This window comes from Motacilla alba, chromosome 19 (assembly GCF_015832195.1).
Source record: "Motacilla alba alba isolate MOTALB_02 chromosome 19, Motacilla_alba_V1.0_pri, whole genome shotgun sequence".
NCBI classification, from domain to species: domain Eukaryota; kingdom Metazoa; phylum Chordata; class Aves; order Passeriformes; family Motacillidae; genus Motacilla; species Motacilla alba.
Window position 1 is genome coordinate 4,085,507 of NC_052034.1, and position 17,491 is coordinate 4,102,997.

The 17,491-nt window shown below is 46.6% G+C and overlaps 1 protein-coding gene across 2 annotated transcripts in view; it reads right to left on the bottom strand.

Moving 5' to 3' along the window:
• Nucleotides 1-1,570, bottom strand: part of TAOK1 (TAO kinase 1) — a 69,467-nt gene extending 67,897 nt beyond the window's left edge. Inside the window, exons 1-2 of one of the 2 annotated variants that reach the window (XM_038157855.1) lie at nucleotides 1,231-1,570; nucleotides 760-761 (exon numbers count right to left, since the gene is read on the bottom strand). The gene's annotated coding sequence lies outside the window, so the exon portion shown is untranslated. The remainder of the gene's footprint in view (nucleotides 1-759; nucleotides 762-1,230) is intronic. The other variant, XM_038157854.1, reaches the window with a different exon arrangement.
• Nucleotides 1,571-17,491: the final 15,921 nt, after the last annotated feature.

Genomic DNA, 17,491 nt, shown 5'->3' on the forward strand with positions numbered 1-17,491 from the left:
AACAAGAGCCATGTCAAACGCACTATAAATAGCATTAATAGTAAGGAATCAATAACATCCAAACCTTTAGGTAACATCTTATTAATCCGCCCTTGGCATGCATGGGCACACTGCTGTAACGGCTCTCAAAATGCAATAGTCAAAGGTGAAGGACACAATTTGTTCAACTAGTTAATGCAACTGCTATTTAACCAACAGAGCCACTAAAATGCCACCTAATGAAATACTCCGTACCATGATAAGCAGCAGAGACAAGCACGATAAACGCGAAACGTTTTTCTAAGAAAATATATTAGAAGTCCTCAGGGCTGTTACCGATCTGTCATATATTTTTTTTCCGAAGGCATGTAAAGATCTACATTTGACAACAACCATTTTAATCTCTGGTTCTCTCCCCCCCCCATTTCTTGTACCGCGCCCAACACAATGGTACAACTGCATCTCCCAGGTATCGCCTTGGTATTTATTTCTGCTTTCACAGTGACAAAGGTCAACTCTGATGCTCTAAAGATGCTTGCAGCAAAGCTGGGTGAGAGATATTTCTAACGACATACCCACACGCGGGTTTACAGAAATCCAGCCTCCATGAGATGTTTTAATCTGACAAATTAAAATGGTTGGGAAACGCTATTTGGGTAACGGAATCGGCCGCCACATGCATTGCTGAGGGGGGAGCAATAAAAGGTCTTTAAAATAGGTCACTTTCAGCCAAATCCCACACCAGCACCGAACAAAATGGTATATACACTGAAAACTCACCGCTTGGGGAGGAGCGAGGGGCATGGAGGAAAAAAAAAAAAAAAAAGGAAAAAAAAAAAAAGGGTGAAAAAAATAAAAGGGCATAAATCCGCGCGGGTCTCCGAGGGACCCCAAACCCCCTTTGGGGGTCGGGGCTCGGCCGGCGGAGCCCCCGGGGGAGCCGCAGACAAAAAGGGCCGCGGCGCTGGGCACGCCTGGCCGCGGGGCCGGCCCCGGCCCCAGCCCTGGGCCTCCGGCGGCCCCTGACAGCGGGGAACACCCCTCCGCCCGCGGCCGCCCCTCCGCGGGAAGCGCCATTTCGCCGCCCGCTCCCCCGCCGGTGCTCGGCGGCGGCGGCCCCGACCCTGCGGCACTGCCGCAGAGCGCGGCGGGGGAGGCGCCGGCCCCACCGGGCCGCCCCCCCCACCCACCGCCTCCCGCACCCTCCCGGGGCCGCCCCGGCCGAGCCCCCCGCCGCGCTGCCTGCCTTACCCTCCGCCGCAGCCGGGCTGGGAGCGCCGGTCGGCCCCCCGCGGAGGAGGAGGAGGAGGAGAAGGAGGAGGAGGAGGAGGAGCGGGGCAAGGGGCGGCGGCCCCGCGGGGGGAGGCGCCCCCGGAGGGGCGTCGGGCCCGGCCCCCGCGGGTGCCCGGGCGCGGCGGGCACAAAGGCGGCGGGGCACGGCACCTAAGATGGCAGGGCGGGCGCGGCGGAGCGCTCAGCCGCCGCCACCGCCGCCACTACCACCGCCGCCGCCGCTGCTCCTGCCGCCGCCGCCGCCTGGGCCCCGCTCGCCGAGCCGCGGCCAGGCCGCGCCGCGGAGGCGCGGCGTGCAGGAGCGCGGGCGGCGCCGGCCGTGCCGCCGCGGCGGAGCGGGTCCGTGTGCCGGGCCGCGATCGCTGCCGCCGCCCCGCCGCCACCTCCCCTCAGCGCCGCCCGGGCTCCGGCTGCGCCGCCGCCGCCGCTCCGCGCTGCCCGCAGCCAGCGGCCCCCGCCCGCCCCTCTCGCGAGACTTCGCCGCCCTCTCCCTCCCCCCCAGCACCGCGGCCGGCGGGAGGGGCCGGGGGCGGCGGGGGGAGCCGGGGCGGGGCCGCGCGGGGGCGGCGGAGGGGCAGCGGTGGCGCGGGGGCGGGCGGGGCTCCGTGAGGAGAGGGCGGCGGGCTGAGGGTCCCGCGTGTGAGGGGCGGGTGGTTCTCGGTGTGAGGGTCTCTCCGAGGGTCTCTGCGGGGAGAGGGCGTTGGTCTGGTGGGCTCTTGTGAGGAAGGGGCAGCCGGCTGTGAGGGGTTGTGTGAGGAGGAGCCCTTGGTGTGAGGGGCTCTTGGGGAGGGGTCATTGGTGTGAGGAGAGAGTAACCAGTTGTGAGGGGTTGTGTGAGGAAGGGTTTTGGCGTGAGGGGCAGTTTTAGAGGGCAGGTGAGGGGTTGCTGAGGAATAGGAGAACGGGAGAGAGCTGGCACGGCGGGGTGCTGAGGGGAGTTTGGGAAAGAGGGTTTGTGGAAGCCCCATGTGGGGACACTGAGGGGTGAGAGGGGCCTGAGGGAGAAGATGGTGAGGGGCTGCTGCTGGGGCCATTTGAGCTCAGACAGCATTTTGAGGGGCAGCAGACCTGAGGGAGAATGAGGAAAGGTGGGGAGGGTGCAGAGAGATGAGGGGCTCACAAGGAGGTACATGGATCCTGGACATGTGTGGGGAGAAGAGGTGTAGGGGAGAGGCCTGGCATGGGAGGGAGCTTTTTGGGAGCAGTGTAGCAGAGGACTATGGGTTTGGGGCAGGCTGGCTGTGGTGAGGACATGGAACCAAGGGTAGCTGCCTCTCGGGCCAGGAGCAGCTCATCTACAGGAGGTGACAATCCCAGGAGGTGGTAGGTGACTGCTCTAGTGCAGCTGCCTTCACTAAATGGGAGTATTTCAGCCTACCCTTGGCCAAGCTGTATCTGGGTTGTGGCCAGAAGAGGGGAAAAAAAAAATCTCATGGGTTGAGCACATGGTCTCCTAAACTGTACTCTTGGCTCTCAGTGGTGGGTGTTGAACTTGGTAGGTTGTTGAGCCTTTGTGTGCTTTGGTATCTCCATCTATGAAGCAGAGATAACAGTTGGCTTCATGCAGGGATTAATTATCGCATCTTGTAGTCACGTATTTGTTTATTTGTTTTTACTATAGATTACAGCTGGAGGAATTCTAAACAGTCCACTTCTCCTTGTCATGGTGTCTGAGCGCATTGTGCTCCTGTCTGAACAGAGGAAATCACTGAGGTCAGTCTCCCTTGTGTTTATCGTTGCTTTCCCTTTCAGAAGTATGGGGGCAAGGAACCATCAAAATAACAATTTGTACTGACATCCTGATAATAAATTAATAGAAACAGTTACATAAGACACAAAGTTTGTCAAAGGTGTGTTTGTAGGGATGGCTTCCGTTTTTGACTTCAGAATTACACTGCAGGCACAGTGCGCTCCGTTATAAAGTATCCTGCAAATACTCGCTTTTGAGATGTCCCCAGTATGAACTAATACAACTCTGTAAATTCAGTGTTACTGCTACTGCTGAAATAAAATGGATGAAACAATCTTCCTTCCAATTTTCCACGCAATCTAACAGAAAGCTTTGGATCCAGCAGGTGTTGAGGTGATCCTGGGTACGGTTTAGATGAATTTGCATTTACCTTTAGACAGGTAGAGCTACCGGGGGGGCTTTAATCTGGGGTGGGGGGACACCTGAGGAATGTTGTTGGCCGTAACAATTGTGGACCACATCTAGAGTTTTGTTAACTTGTCCCAAAGTTACTCTGCCTTTTCAAATCCCTATAGGAAAAGTGAGACAAACGTGGATCTCTTCAAACATATGTTGTTGTGGGTATTGGGAGAGGCAAACTAAAGGTTTATCTGATGATCTCAACCTTGAAGTTGGCAGCTTTGACAGGAAACTTGGTTTCATTCATCTGCCAAAGATATTTGTAGTGTATCATTTGACAAGTTAAAAGGCATTTTTGTAATGACACAAAAATAAAACCATCCGCTTTCTGAAACTACCGTTTCTGTCTTCTGGAATAATACGGGAGGCACGCTTCTGGGGAAATTAAGGGCATGTTTGAAAGGTAAACATTTGTGTTTTCAAATGTTGGAAGAATGGTGTTTAATGTGAGTCTGCTCAGCGTGGCCTATTGATACTAATTTGGTTTTGTACTTGTTTTGTTCAATTAGTGGGTATCGTTTGCTTTTGGAGATGGGAGAACAAAATGGAGCATTAAGAGAGAGAGTGATCCGCCCACGGGGTCAAAAGGTGGAATTAAGAATCAGGTTCTTCTGAATCTTGATCTTGTACTTCTTCCTGCAGACAAATTGCCTGTAAAGCTCATGAATTATGAGAGCTAGCGAGGTCCATGGAGCTAACCCAGCAAATGCCAGCACAGAGTCTGGGCCACAGCTCTTAGTGTTCCATATGTGAAAGATAATGAGAGGTCTAGGTAAAAATCCTTAGAGTCTCTTAGCAGTGGCTGTGGAAAAATGTGAATAATGCTTTGCCCTTAACTATCAAGTATTTTACTTGAAATGCTAGATCTGCATTTGATATGTATTCAGTGACTGCTTCAAAAATATACAGCATAGTCTGTGAACAGACTGTTTGGAAAAAGTTCACTGAAATTCTGAAGGAACAGCCAGTGTGAAGATGATGTTTATTGTGCCAGCTGAACTAAACAGCACATTTGGCTTTCCTAGTCCATTGCATTAGGCGTGTTCTTGCTGCCTTCCCAAAACACCATAGTAAGCATCTAGAAAGTTAGTTCAGCTTCATTTGCTAATTTCCTGATGCAAATTTAGTCCACTTAAGAAAAGAGCTAAACAGGTTTATATATGTCTGCATCTGGGATTCGCACCAGTCTATCTGTCAGATAGCTATACCCAAAGTTAATTCCGTCTGAAGGAGGTGCCAGAACATCAATAAATAAATATTACAAATTGCCTAGCGGTTCAGCTGACAGGCAGAACTGGTTTCAACACATTGCTCCCAATGTGCTGCTGCAGAGCTGGCCCTGGAGTAGACCCATATGACATTCCTACATGGACAGGACCTTTAAGAGCACGCACCAGCTCTCCATGATATTGTAGGAGAGGAAGTAGAGAACAATACTAAGTCCGACGGAAACTGTGGCAAGAATTTAGTCAAGGCACGTTGTAATTACTCGAGCAGGGAGTTTGGCCAGGACGTTGGGGTTAACACCCCTCTCCTGTCGAGGTGTCATAGTTTGTTTTTTTAATGACTTGCAGTGATGAGAAGCTTGGCTTTCTGTCTCAGCAGAATGACACCGGTTCAAGCAGTGCAAACTTCTTACGGCGCTATGAAGGTGCTGGTTCAGAGCTAACTCAGAGCGGTGATGGGGCCTAGTACAGTAATCATTGCTTTATAAATACTTGCAGTAGATAAGAAAGATAAGAGTGTGATTAGGGCACAGTTTCAGGTGCTGTAATTACAGCCATGCCTTCCTCAGCCTCCAGTCCAAATGCTGCTTGAATCTGGCCATTTTTAAGCAAACAATCGTAAGTTTTAGAAGAACTCATCAAACTTGAAGCAGAGAAATTTGGTTATTAATTATATAGCAGCTGTGAACAGCAGTTATCAATGTTTTTTCTTAGAAACTTGTTATCATACAAGCAGAATGTAATTTAGCCAATTTAATTCTTTCGTGCCATTGAGATTTTTAGAAAATGCTCTTTGTATGTATGATGTGCTAATTTAGGAACTAACTTTCAGTTTGTTTTCTGCTTGCAGACAAGATAAGCACTTGTGTGTTTTAGTGAGTGACTAGTTGTGCAATGCACAAGTGAGGAATTGTTTTGATTTTACCAGCACATGAAACCTGCCATCATTCCTATAGTGCAGTTTGGGCCATTATTATGGGTTATGAGGTTATACAGGAAAAACATGTTCTAGAGAACGGCTGGTCAAAATAAACCAGGTAGAGTCTTCCAGATTACAACAATCTGGTTTTGTATCACTGATGTAAATGCTTGGGTACATCCACTGGGATGAAGACACTCTGTCAGGCAGTGTCCCTCTGACAGTTCCTGTTGTGAGGACAAAAATGAAGCAATTCTGACATTATTACGTAACTGCTTTTGTATTCTATGACAACAATTATAATACTTGACTCTTCTCTTACCTTTTATTAGATGCTCCTTGCTGTGCACTTATGATTGTTCCATGAGTTGAGTGGTTTTAGCTATTAGGAAATGGGGAAATGGTGGCACAAGAAGAAGTACTTGCCAAGGTCATGTGGGATATGAGTGTCAGAGACATAAACAGAATCCCAGCCTTCTGACTCTGCCCTCTGGGAAACCAGACAAAAGTGGAAAAGTGGCTTGCAGTATGACTCAACAGCTTTTCCTTCCCCAACCACTGCCATGCTGGGCAATTACAAATAAATGCCAGTAGGTCATTTCCACCTAAGTCAAACAGGTTTTCAAGGGACTCCAGGTAGCATGTCTTCTGCTAGTGAGGGCTCTTCAATGAGTCTTTGCAATAAATTTCCTTTGAAATCTTTTCAGAATTTTGGAACTAACTGTTTTTTAGGCCATGACAGCTGACTACAAGGAAAGTCTCGTCAGGTATCTCAGAGTTTTTTCCCAACAGCAGGGCTGAAGGGGGTTTTACTCTGGCATTGGTTCAGAATACCTGCAATGGGTACAAGGACCAGTATTGTGGAGTCCTTGATCTTGAAGAGTGAGTGATGGAAAGAAGCAGCACAGGAAGGGCCCTGGCTCTGGTCCTTGGATGGACGGGTAAGAAAAGGCCTTTGGCAGAGAAGGGAGAAAGGTGACTAATAATGTGAAACTGGGAGGAAACTCATTTCAGTTATGCAATCTGCTGGCTTGCTTTCTGTCAGGGAAGACACCTTTTGTTAGTTGTTCCACTGGCACTTGCTGCTCATGCTGTCTTCTGAATAGAAATCTAAACCAATTATTTCTCTGCTTGACTAAGGAAGCTTAATTTAGCTTCACAGCAATGAAAATAAAACAGCATTTAATTTCTTTGTTCTCCATCTGCAGGATTTCTTTTAGATTTACTTTGTCACTTCCTTTTATTATTGGTTCTTTTTCTTGGCTGTCCAGTAGTTTAGCCAAGTTGAAGGAACTTTTTTCTGCTTCATGCACTCATTCTCCATATCTCACTTGTTCCATGGTTTTCTGTGTCCTTTTTGCCACATTTCCAAAGCTTCCATGGAGAATTTTGCCGTGGTGGTTCAAGAAGTTGCTGTCGTCTGATCTAATCCTTCTCCACAGGTTTTCCCTCATGGCTGAGTCAGCAGAAGAGAGTGTTCTGTGCCTGACCCTGCTGGGTTAGTGCTGGCTGTCTCAGCTCAGACCCCATCCTGTCAGTGCCGTGACCACCCTGGCCTTTGTCCTGGACTGGCTGCTGTAGGGATGTGTGTTTACACCCGCTGACCGCGGTACAGAGAGGGAGCCTCTGGAAGGGTTTGCTGGAGAGGATGACTGGAACTGCTGGACAACAGTTGGTGGAACTCTTCTGAGAACTCCTAGATTTCATATTAGCATGGTGGCTTTTCCAGTGATCTGCCATGAACAGCTCTGCTGTTGACCCTATCTGGATCTTGATCTCCCGTTTTACAGATTTTATAGGTAAAACAACATTTTACGTTGTTGTAAACTTGCTTCCAGGCACTGATTCTTATAATCCGTAAAACAGTTGTGAAACTGTGGCCTGGTTCTTCAGCAATTCTGCAGTCACCTATCTCTGAGACATTGTATTTCACCCTTGAATAAGATTCTAGACCAAAAAAAGAGTTAGACTGCATACAGATTAACAAATGTGTTGCTAGTATCTCTGGCTACTGCAGCATGACTCACCCATCAGTGCTTGTCAGAGTCTGGCGTGACCTCATTGAAAGCTTCAACATCTCTTATGTGAAGGCAGGTTGTAATCCAGTGTGGGAATCCTAAATAGGTGGGGAATGAAGTTCTGAGATTGTGATAATGCATACATCATAAACATCTCCCTGGAAATCAATTATGCCCTCACCAGGAATATTCTTACAGATTTCTGAGGATGTCTTGGTGCTAAGCCTGCCTTTCCCTGCTTTCATTAAAAAAAACCACCTCTATTATTCAAGATAGCAACAGAAATCAGTGCTGGTGGGAAAATTTAAGAGTAAATGGGACATGTCAGGGAGGAGATGCTCTGTTATTTGCAAGGGCAAGAAAGAGCTGATGGTTTCTTTTTATTTATTGCAGACTTTTCTTTATTTTTTTCTTATGTCAGTAATGGGGCTTCTGGTACGCAGACAGCTGCTGCTACTCAAACCGAAAGTGAAATCCCTGAGTGTTGGTCTGGTTGCTGTCCTAAGGACATGCGAGTGTCTGCTCTGTAGGTATTTTCTGTATGTGGCAAAGTTGTCTGTGCCAGCCTGGAAGCTTTGTCCATAAGCAGCAACAGTTAGTGTCTCATAGTTTCTCTAAGCTGCAGCTCCCCGCTGGTTCCACAGGCCTGCTTTGTCACAGAGTGTCAGTAACTTTGCAGAAGTCACTGCATCTGTCTGAATGTATGTACATCCCTCCTGCAGATCTGCTTTTCCTATCCAGACTCTTACCTGGTGAGTTTGTTCTCTTACCCTTTGCCTTAGGTAGACTGTATTATGACTTCTGTATTTCTTAACAGTTTTTTTATCTTGAGTCTGGGAACATGGATTGTTGTTATTTTGGGATAGGGGAAGAGGGCAAAAATCACGAGTAGATGTATTTGACTTTCTGGTCCTTCTTTAAGGAAGGTGCAGCAGCTCACAGAATCAATGCATGCATATCATTTGTAAGGAAAAAAAATAGGCGACCTCAGGCAATTGTATCCATGGTTCTTTACTACAGGGATCAGACTATATCTCCTTAGCTGTTTTGTGAATCCATGGGGAAATAAGTTGAGGGGTCTGCCCAGTTTCTAGTACTGAGCACTGTGCATGTGCACGCAAAATACATCTAGCTCTAAAAAATGTCTCTGGTGTTCTTTGTGCAGAGACCAAGGCCTGGATGATGTTTGCAGACTAGCATGCCTTTGCTGGATTAGCTGATGGATGCACATCATGATGTACTGGGGCATAGGAGATGGAATCCCCGTAAAAGTGTTGTCCATGCTGCATTCAGCTATGGGGATGTTGGCTTAAATGATTGATCTAGTATTTGAAGTCCTATTGCTTGATTTACATCTTGATTTTTAGTATCTTGGCAGACCTTTCTCTCACACAGTAAAGCGTTCTGGGGGTTCTAGTAGAATTCTGCTCTTAGGTCAAGCTCAAACCTCACTGCTCCTCCCTGCCTTCAACTGGAAATGGACAGACACCATTTGTGACTGAATATCCTGAGTCACCGATTCCCAGCTGGCATGTGCGCTGCAGTTCCGTCTCTTCCTTTCCGACTGCACTCCCTAGAGGAGATTGGGAACAACTGCAGTCGTCAGCTCCAGCGTGGTGTGTGCGCCTGCCGGGATCCACACAATTGGTGGACAACCCCTGTCTACGTCTATGGGGTGAGCTGCATGTGATTTGTTACTGTATGCCTGGTGTTTCCACACCGGAAAATAGAACAGGTGTAGAAATATTAAAAAAAAAAAAATCAGTTTCTTGATATTTACTAGAAAAATACCTGCATTGTGGAGATGGTGATAGGATATCTACATTAAATAATCAGTTGAGACAAGTGATGATGCCATCAATGCTCTCACAATAAGATTGTGTGATAATGGATGAAAACTAAGAATCTAGAGAGATGATGAAAGGTGAAGTAGTTACTCCCTGCACGCGCAAAATTCTGCTACCAGGAGCACGGGTCCACTATGCAGGAGCTGATAGGCTATCTGTTGTGTCAGACACTCTTGTGCTGTGTTTGTTACCCTGCTTGTGCAGCGTCCCAAAGAAAGGCTGCTTAAGCTCAGCAGGGGAATTATGCAACATGTTGCTATGTTATTTCATCTGGCCAAAACATTTTCACTGTGTAATGCTTGCTGCTAGTCTTGTGCATAGCTCTGGGGGAAGCTGAAACACAAAACACTTCATTGAGCTTTTTGATCCAACAGGTCTTGACATATTGCTGCTGGACACATCTCTGTGTCTGATGTGAACTGTGACAATTCCATTCTGTCCTGCTAAAATAACAGCATATTAAACAATACTATTCTGTCCATGTCATTTCCACCTATTAACTAAAAAGTTAAATTCTTATTAAGCTAGTTTTAATTTACATGTCATAAGACATTAGTTAATGGTCATCTGATTTTCCTGGCATGATGATTGCAAAGTGCATAACACAGATTAGTGCTTGTGTGGGACCAAATGAGTTAAAGCAGCTCCTTCTGCTGAAATACCCGGTGATGGTCGGCATATCAAATCTGTTTGCAGCAGGTCAGCAGTGTTTGCCTGGGACAGTTCATCCTGTTAGCAGGCACTGATCCGGCTGTAGAGGAGATATGTGCCTTGTGCTGACTCATGAAAGCAGGTGCAAGTTGCATCAGTGAAGTAAGGAGTGGCTCACCTTAGAAGCAGGATGTAGGTTTTAATGTAAGAACTGTTAACAAACCACCTTTAGAAGAAGGTTGGGGTGAAAAAATACAGGAGAGACACTTTGAAATCTGACCTGATAAATTCTGATTCTTCTTGCTGCATCAGGGGCTTGTTCCAAATGGGGAAGGTGTGGAATTGTTAACACCACTGAGGTGTCTTGGGAAAACATGCAGTGTAGTTGCAAACAGCAGTAATCCTAAGGCACGTTTTCTGGGAGGGTTGGATGACAGCTGTTCATAAACTGTCATATAGTTACTCTCTTGTTCCTTCTTTGTAGATCTGACTCATCTCTCCCTGTCCTAAACACACCAGTTTGTTTGGGTTTTTTTTTCTCTTTCCTCTCATTTATCTCATATCCTTCAAGATTCCTTTTGCATCTCTGGGCTTAATTCTATTAAATCTAGTTCCTTTGACTTTTACTTTGCCTGTGCTTTGCACTTGCTACAGAGCCCCGGCAAACTTGGCAGCCAACCCTTGGGCACTCCAGAGAAAACAACTGTCTAGACCAGGCACCTTCTGCCCGATGCCCTGGACGTACCCCGGAGCTCCCAGGCATTAGTCTGTGTTCAGAGCAACATGTTGCTATGCAAATGATTCCTTTCTGTTCTGACTCTTACCTACACAGAGTTATGTGCCCCCGACTTCTCAGCAGGCACTAGTCTAATGTTTATTGATCTTTTACAGAGGTCTGATTCAAAGGAAGATGGATAAAATCTTGTCCGGTGTTTTTTGTGAACTCATAATTGCACCTGCCTCCTCCTAGGGAGCGAGGAAAATGGGGCTGAGGGAGCCCACAGAATAAACAGCACCTTCTGCAGAACTGGAGACAGTGAAAGCTAGAGGCCATCACTGCAAAGGCCTTGCAGAGCCTCTGGTATCCAGCAGAATTCAGGAAGGTGTGTTACCCTTTTCTAAAAGGAAGGGAAATCAAATCTTGGTCAAAAGACTCCTATGGCATGGGAAGGGCACGGAAGCTTTAATGCAAAGTTGCAAGCTGTGCCCGTTCTCAGTTAAAGCCCCTGTTGCCCTAGGCAATCATTGAGCCTGTCAGCGTCCTGCAGCTTTCATACAGAGATGTGACCAAAATAGCTCCACAACTTTACAATGTGGCTAAAAATAGCTTGCAGGTCAGCTTTCTTCTCAAAGGTGGTGGTGACATCAGGGGAGAGCACTCTTGCTCCTGTTCAGTGCAGGTAGAACTGGATAAACAAAGCAGGGACACCAGCAGTTTAGCTGAAAAGCCTTGAGGAAAGAGAGGTGATAAGGGATGGGAAGGGACTGGGGAGAGATGGGCTTAAGTGTCAAAGCGTGGGCGGACCCACTGCTGCTGGCCAAGTTGGTGTGCTCATACCCAGACAGCTTCTCCCTGGGGTTTTGTTTCCATGATGTTTGAGAGTTATCAGTCTGTTCCTGTCTCCTTGTGGCCCATGTCAGGATGTGTCACTGGATGGGCTGGCCAGCCAATGCAGCATTTCTTGCTCCTCATTTCCAGACAGTGAACACAGCCCATGACATCACCTCTGGCCAGCGGCACAGATCAGAGGCTAGGCCATGGCAATGTCAAGTGTGTTTTGCTGTGGCCATTCAACCAGAGAGCTGATCTTTTACAGTGCAATTTGCATGTGGAGAAATCTGGATGGCCCTTAGTTCTAGGGGAATTCAGTATTTGTTCTTGGGCCAAAAATAGGCTGTTTTTATGGGGTCGAACTGTCTGTTTTTGTAGAGCATTACATTTTACCAAAGGAGCAAAGCTGCACACCATGATCCTCAGAGATTTAGTCTCTGTTGTGTATGCTAAGTCTGGCCATGGAGATGAGTCTCAGCCAAGTCTGGAAGTTAAGTGCCTGATTTGGAACATTATGGGAATCTAATGTAGGTTATGTGAGGTTTGCCATGCCTGCAGCTCCTGTGCTGCTGAGGTAAGTGTACTGCAGCAGGCAGTGCTAGTGAGAATTTCCTTTGTGCTGCAGGTTTCATGCCTGGTGCTTTCATAGTGCTGAAAGAGGGGAAGGAGACAACAAAAATGTGAAAAATCCAGGCCAGGTCATAACTGTCAGATGAGGACAGAGTCCTGTAGCCAGTCAGATGTGACAGAATGCACTTGCTGATGCTGCTACCAGGAAGCTTGAGAGAAATGTGACTGAGTGATAGCAGTGCGCATGTGCCTTTGGAGGAAGGAGGCTATGTGTGTGCTCTTGCAATGCTTTTCTCTGCCCAGCAACATCATCGCTTCTTTTCCTGGTGTTCTGCTTAAGCAGCTGTTCTGCATTTATGATCCAATCTATTCTTCATACAGGGCCATCTTCACACTGATCCACTTTCACTGTCACTATCAGAAGGACTGATAAGACCTCAGGTTTGCTTTGAGTAAGCACTATAAATAGGGCAAAAGCTCTGTAGTTACTGTTCTCTTAAACTAGTGTAAGTCTTGTAGGACCAGCCTCTGTCCCCACCTATTTAAAATGGCTCCTGTTGCCTCACAAGGGGGAGACTTCAGCCAAATGCATCTCCATATTGACAAGTATAGAGAGAATTATGCGCATGATCAGCTTGCTGAGAATTTCATTTGATGTGCAACTGGAAGTCAGCTGCCAATAGAAAAGGGAGCTCTGCATCCCTACTTTGTGTGCTTCTAGTGCATTTAGAGCTACAGGCCACATTAATTGCAGACTGCAGTTGGAACAGGTTATAGGTGAAATCAGCTCAATACCATCATCATGACCAGTTAGTACAGTCATTTCTGAGCACTGCAATTTCTCACCACAGCCTGCTCCTTCCCTTCAGTGAGAGCTGTTCCTTGGTCTGCCCTGCCCAGCTTGTAAATGTAGCTCATCAGTCTCTGCTTCTTTGCAAATGAGCTGTGTAGGTAATGGGAGGAGGAGGAGGCAGCAGCACTGCAACCTGCCCATCTCCAGCCGGTCAGAAAGGCTCCGTGCTCCTTAGGCTTTCTGAAGTTATTTGCCCCATGAATTGTGTGGGTATAAAACTTTGTTGTTTCCTTAAATACTCTGCCTTTTGCAACAGGTCATTTCCCAGTGGGGAAAACAGGCTGTTGATGTGGTAGGCACTCAGCTTGTCGTTTGGATAAGATCCAGAGGCGATTAGTTTGGGCGCAGCAGTGTGCTAACACAGGCAGAATGCACCCAGACTGGCTCCTGTGGAGATAGCCCCAATCTTCTCATTCTGCCCACCTCTGTCCACGGCCCCTGGCTCAGTGTGAGCGCTGGTCCCTGTCCCTGTCCCTGCCTGCGCTGGCACGCCCACAGGGAAACAGAATCTGCACCCCATGCTGCTTGCCCGTGTCCTGATCGGTACCAACCCTCCCAAAGCAAACAGTGATTTGCCTGTCTGCTCTGACTCAGCTGTGCTGAAGGCAGGAATCAGTAATAAATCCGCTTCAGTAAAGTCCATAGGTAAGGAACAATCTTCTGTAGCAGATACTGAGGCATTTTAAAGGAACTTGACTCTGTCCCAGGAAGTGCACTGAAGCGAGCATTGCTGCATTGGGCAAGAAAGCCTACCCAGGAGCCATTAATCTCTCAACATCTGTAGCCCTGTGGTTGTATGCACTGGGGGTTGTGTTCCCCTGCCTGCAATTACTAGCTAGCAACTGGGAATTCAAAGGAATCTGGGCTGTCTTTAGGAAGCAAGTACCTACTCTTTGCCTCCTCTCAGGAAGCAAGGTCCTTCATTACAGCCTGTCATGGCAAGGGGCTTGCAGATAAGGAGGAAGGGCAGGAAACCTGCTGGGCTTTGCTTCTTTGCAGCTCTAAATATTTTCCATAGTCTTAGCACTGTGAGTCAGCATTTCTAGAGCCTTGACTTGTTTACAGCAGCAATCAGTGAGATGGTATAAGGTAGGTGGGGTGTGGAGGTATGTTTGTCTCTAAAATGAGAAATCCTTTGCCCAGGCACAAGTGGAGAAGTTACCAACTGTATTTTCCATTTGTGACTAACAGGAAGCAAAGGACTAGATACCCTAAACCGTAACTGCAGTGGAGCCATTTCCAGGGTAAGGAGTTTCCTAGTGTGAGTAAGGGAATTGAACTTCACAAAGCTGTAAACATCATGCTGTCATAGTTCACTTGATATATATATATATATCTACATATTAAAAAAAGACTGCAAATATGTAGGATTATCAGTATAGTGGGACAAAGGTAACACTTCCCATCTGAAGTGATATGGATTCATTTTGCATTGGCCTGGCCAGACAGGCTGTGGGGCAGAAAGACCCCCCAAAAGTGTACAGGTAATAAATCAATCACTAAAGTTTTCATTCAGAGCCCACACCTACACTGGAATAAGGAACATCAGCCATGGGATATCTCTGTCACCACATGCAAGCTTTTTCCCTATGCCTGACTGGTCAGCCTGGCTGGATCTCATGGTAGAAGGGAGGTGACATCAAACCCAAGATATTTTAGATCTGCAACCTCAGTTCTGCAAAGGTGTTTATTTTGAAAATTCTAGTTTCCATAGCGATGTAGTGCTGTTCTCTCTCATCTTTCTCCCATTAACCCAATCTTAGCAGCCATTAGATAAATTATCAGTGAGGCAAACCTTAGCATTTTTTAATCTTAAGTGATTTTATATGTGTTGGTTCCTTAGTGAATCAGAGGCATTTAGTCAAGGATTGACTCATATCCTTTCCTGGGGCTGCCATGAGGTCTATTGCAGTGAAAAGATGATAGTGAAGAGTGAATATTATTAATTGGACTTGATGAATGAATTAGTAGTGGGGTTCATATGTCTAGAACTCTGGTTCAGTTATATGCCTTTAGATTTTACTTGGGTTCCACTATAGCTTCATTAGGGCATCATATTTTTGTTTCACACATGTAGTAAATAAACCCTTTTGTAAGGGTTGCTGTGTACTGCTGTTCCACTGCTTTTTCCACCCCAGAGGTGACTTTTGGACACAGTTCCCCTTCCCACTGTTAACAGAGCCAATGCTTGTGGCTCACTCCTTCATTCTTCTTTACAATACTTACTAAAAAAAATGCAGTTAGGAAAATAAGGCAATATCTTTTTTATTGGTATGTTTTGTTTGTTTGGTGGTTGTGGTTGTTGTTGTTTTATTTTGTTTCCTGGTGCATCTGGCCTTTCCTGGGCAAAGAACTACTAGTTTTGCCAGAACAGTTATGCAGGTTGGAATGTAAAAATCCCAATCTTAACCCTGCAGCAGTAATGGCATGCAAAAAAACAAAGATGTGGAGATGATTTATTCTGATGGTGTAGCTTGCCTTTTAAGGAGATGATTTAGTGAGTTCTTTTGCCTATATGAACTGTATCTCCACCTGGGGAGCTATGCCAGAATAGCTGTTCCATAAACCCTTTGCTGTGAACAACAGCCTTTGTCCTGGAATTCAGTCCTCATGAGTAGGTAAGCAGTGAAGGACAGAAACTGTGTGGGAGAACGAGAGTGGCACTGTGGACCAGATTCCAAGATAAGGAGGTAGGGCTAAATACAGGCAAGGGTTAGCCTTTGACTCCTGCAGCGTCCTCACTTAGTAAAAAAAATACCTGAATTGCACAAAATAGAACTCAGATCCAGTAAGTTGAGGATGCAGGAACTCCTCTGTGGAATCTGGATGTTAACAATGGTGCCCATTGCTTGCCCTGCCAGTCAGTCTGTTTTCCTCCCCAACCAGAGCCATCAGCTGTCTCGTTTGTATTTAGTTTATGAGTTCTTCAGAGGAGATGGGTTTTGAAAAGTAAGTTTTTCACCCTGCTTCTATTTGGGCTCCCCAGGCCCTGGATATCTGGCAGAAATAGCCTCTTAAATCCCAAGAGGTATAAGCTCACTTGTGCTCTAAAGAATAGTAATCCTAACAAAATCTCTATTTTAGATGTCAAATATTTACTTTTAGCTAAATTATGCCCATTCATTGAGAAAACTAATAATACTTTGCTCTTCACAATGTAGCTTATCAGTGAATCCTGATATATATTTTATGCAAAACATTAAAAGGTGGTTGCTTATCTTTTCATTTACCTTTTTTTCCCCTTCATGCTCCTGCATTCCTATGTTTTGAGATAAGGTGAACAAAAGTTCTCCAGCTGCTATCTCTAAGCTATGCATTCTGCAATACCTTCACTGTGTTCTTTCTGATTCACTCCCTCCAAGGTGAATGGTCCCAGTCTTTTTAAATTTCCTTCAGACAAGGGCTCTTCCAATCCCCAGTCTTGTAGTCAACCATTGTTGCCCTGTGTCACATAATGAAGCAGCAGTCACAGTAATAACTCAAACAATAACCCCTCCAGATCTGGGGTTCTGTCAGTGCTGGGCATTGTTAGGCTGGAGATCCTGAGTGCAAACACAAGCACAGGAGTCCCCATGTACCAAAAGCAGATGTACCCAACCTACATTTTAAAACTAATAATTTAAAAAAAAATTCTGTTTCAAAATAACTGCTTGGTATCCAAATGAAATAAAAATGAAATGCGACTAGCAGCCTTGTGACTGTGGTGTTGTATAACAAGATAAAAAGTGCTTGGGATTTGTGGATTGAGCTTTTTTTCATTTGTCTTCCAGAGCTCAAAGTCCACTGCAAGCAGTGACCGATCCAATTCCCTGTGTAAGTCAGGCTGGACTGCCTGTGCCTCAGGTTCTAACACAGGGGAGTTTGTGCAAGAGCACCTTGGGACGTGTTAGTGTGGATTTCTCTGTGGTCCCTGTGCTGATCCTAGGAAGCAGGAGGAGATCCAGAATTGTCTGAAAGCCAGGATTCTTTGACATTCCAGAGAAGTAATGATGAGCGATGTGGCTGAACCTGCTAGCCTGCTTCCCATTCTGCTTCTTGTATGTGTCCAAGAAGCTGCCTCCAGTTTATACAATTGCACTCCAGTAAACAATTTTGCATGCAGCTATGGGCAGCAGATGTTCCTCATGCCTGTGTGAACACTTCAGTGTTTTTACAACAGGGATGATCCTCAGATTGAGTCCTGTTAAACAATGGATGTACCCACCAGAAGTCCCACTGCTTACAGCCATTCTGTCACAGCTTGCTCCAAACATTTTGAAGGATGGTCACGCCATCCTTCTTTGGCCACTCAAGGGGATTGACTCACAAATATGAGCAAAATAAAATTAGATGGCTTAAGTGGCTGCAACCCCAGCTGTGTCCCCACTGCCCAATTCCCAGAAGGTCATCCCTGCAGCCAGGCTGGCTGTGGAAGGCAGCTCCTGAGCTGCTGTA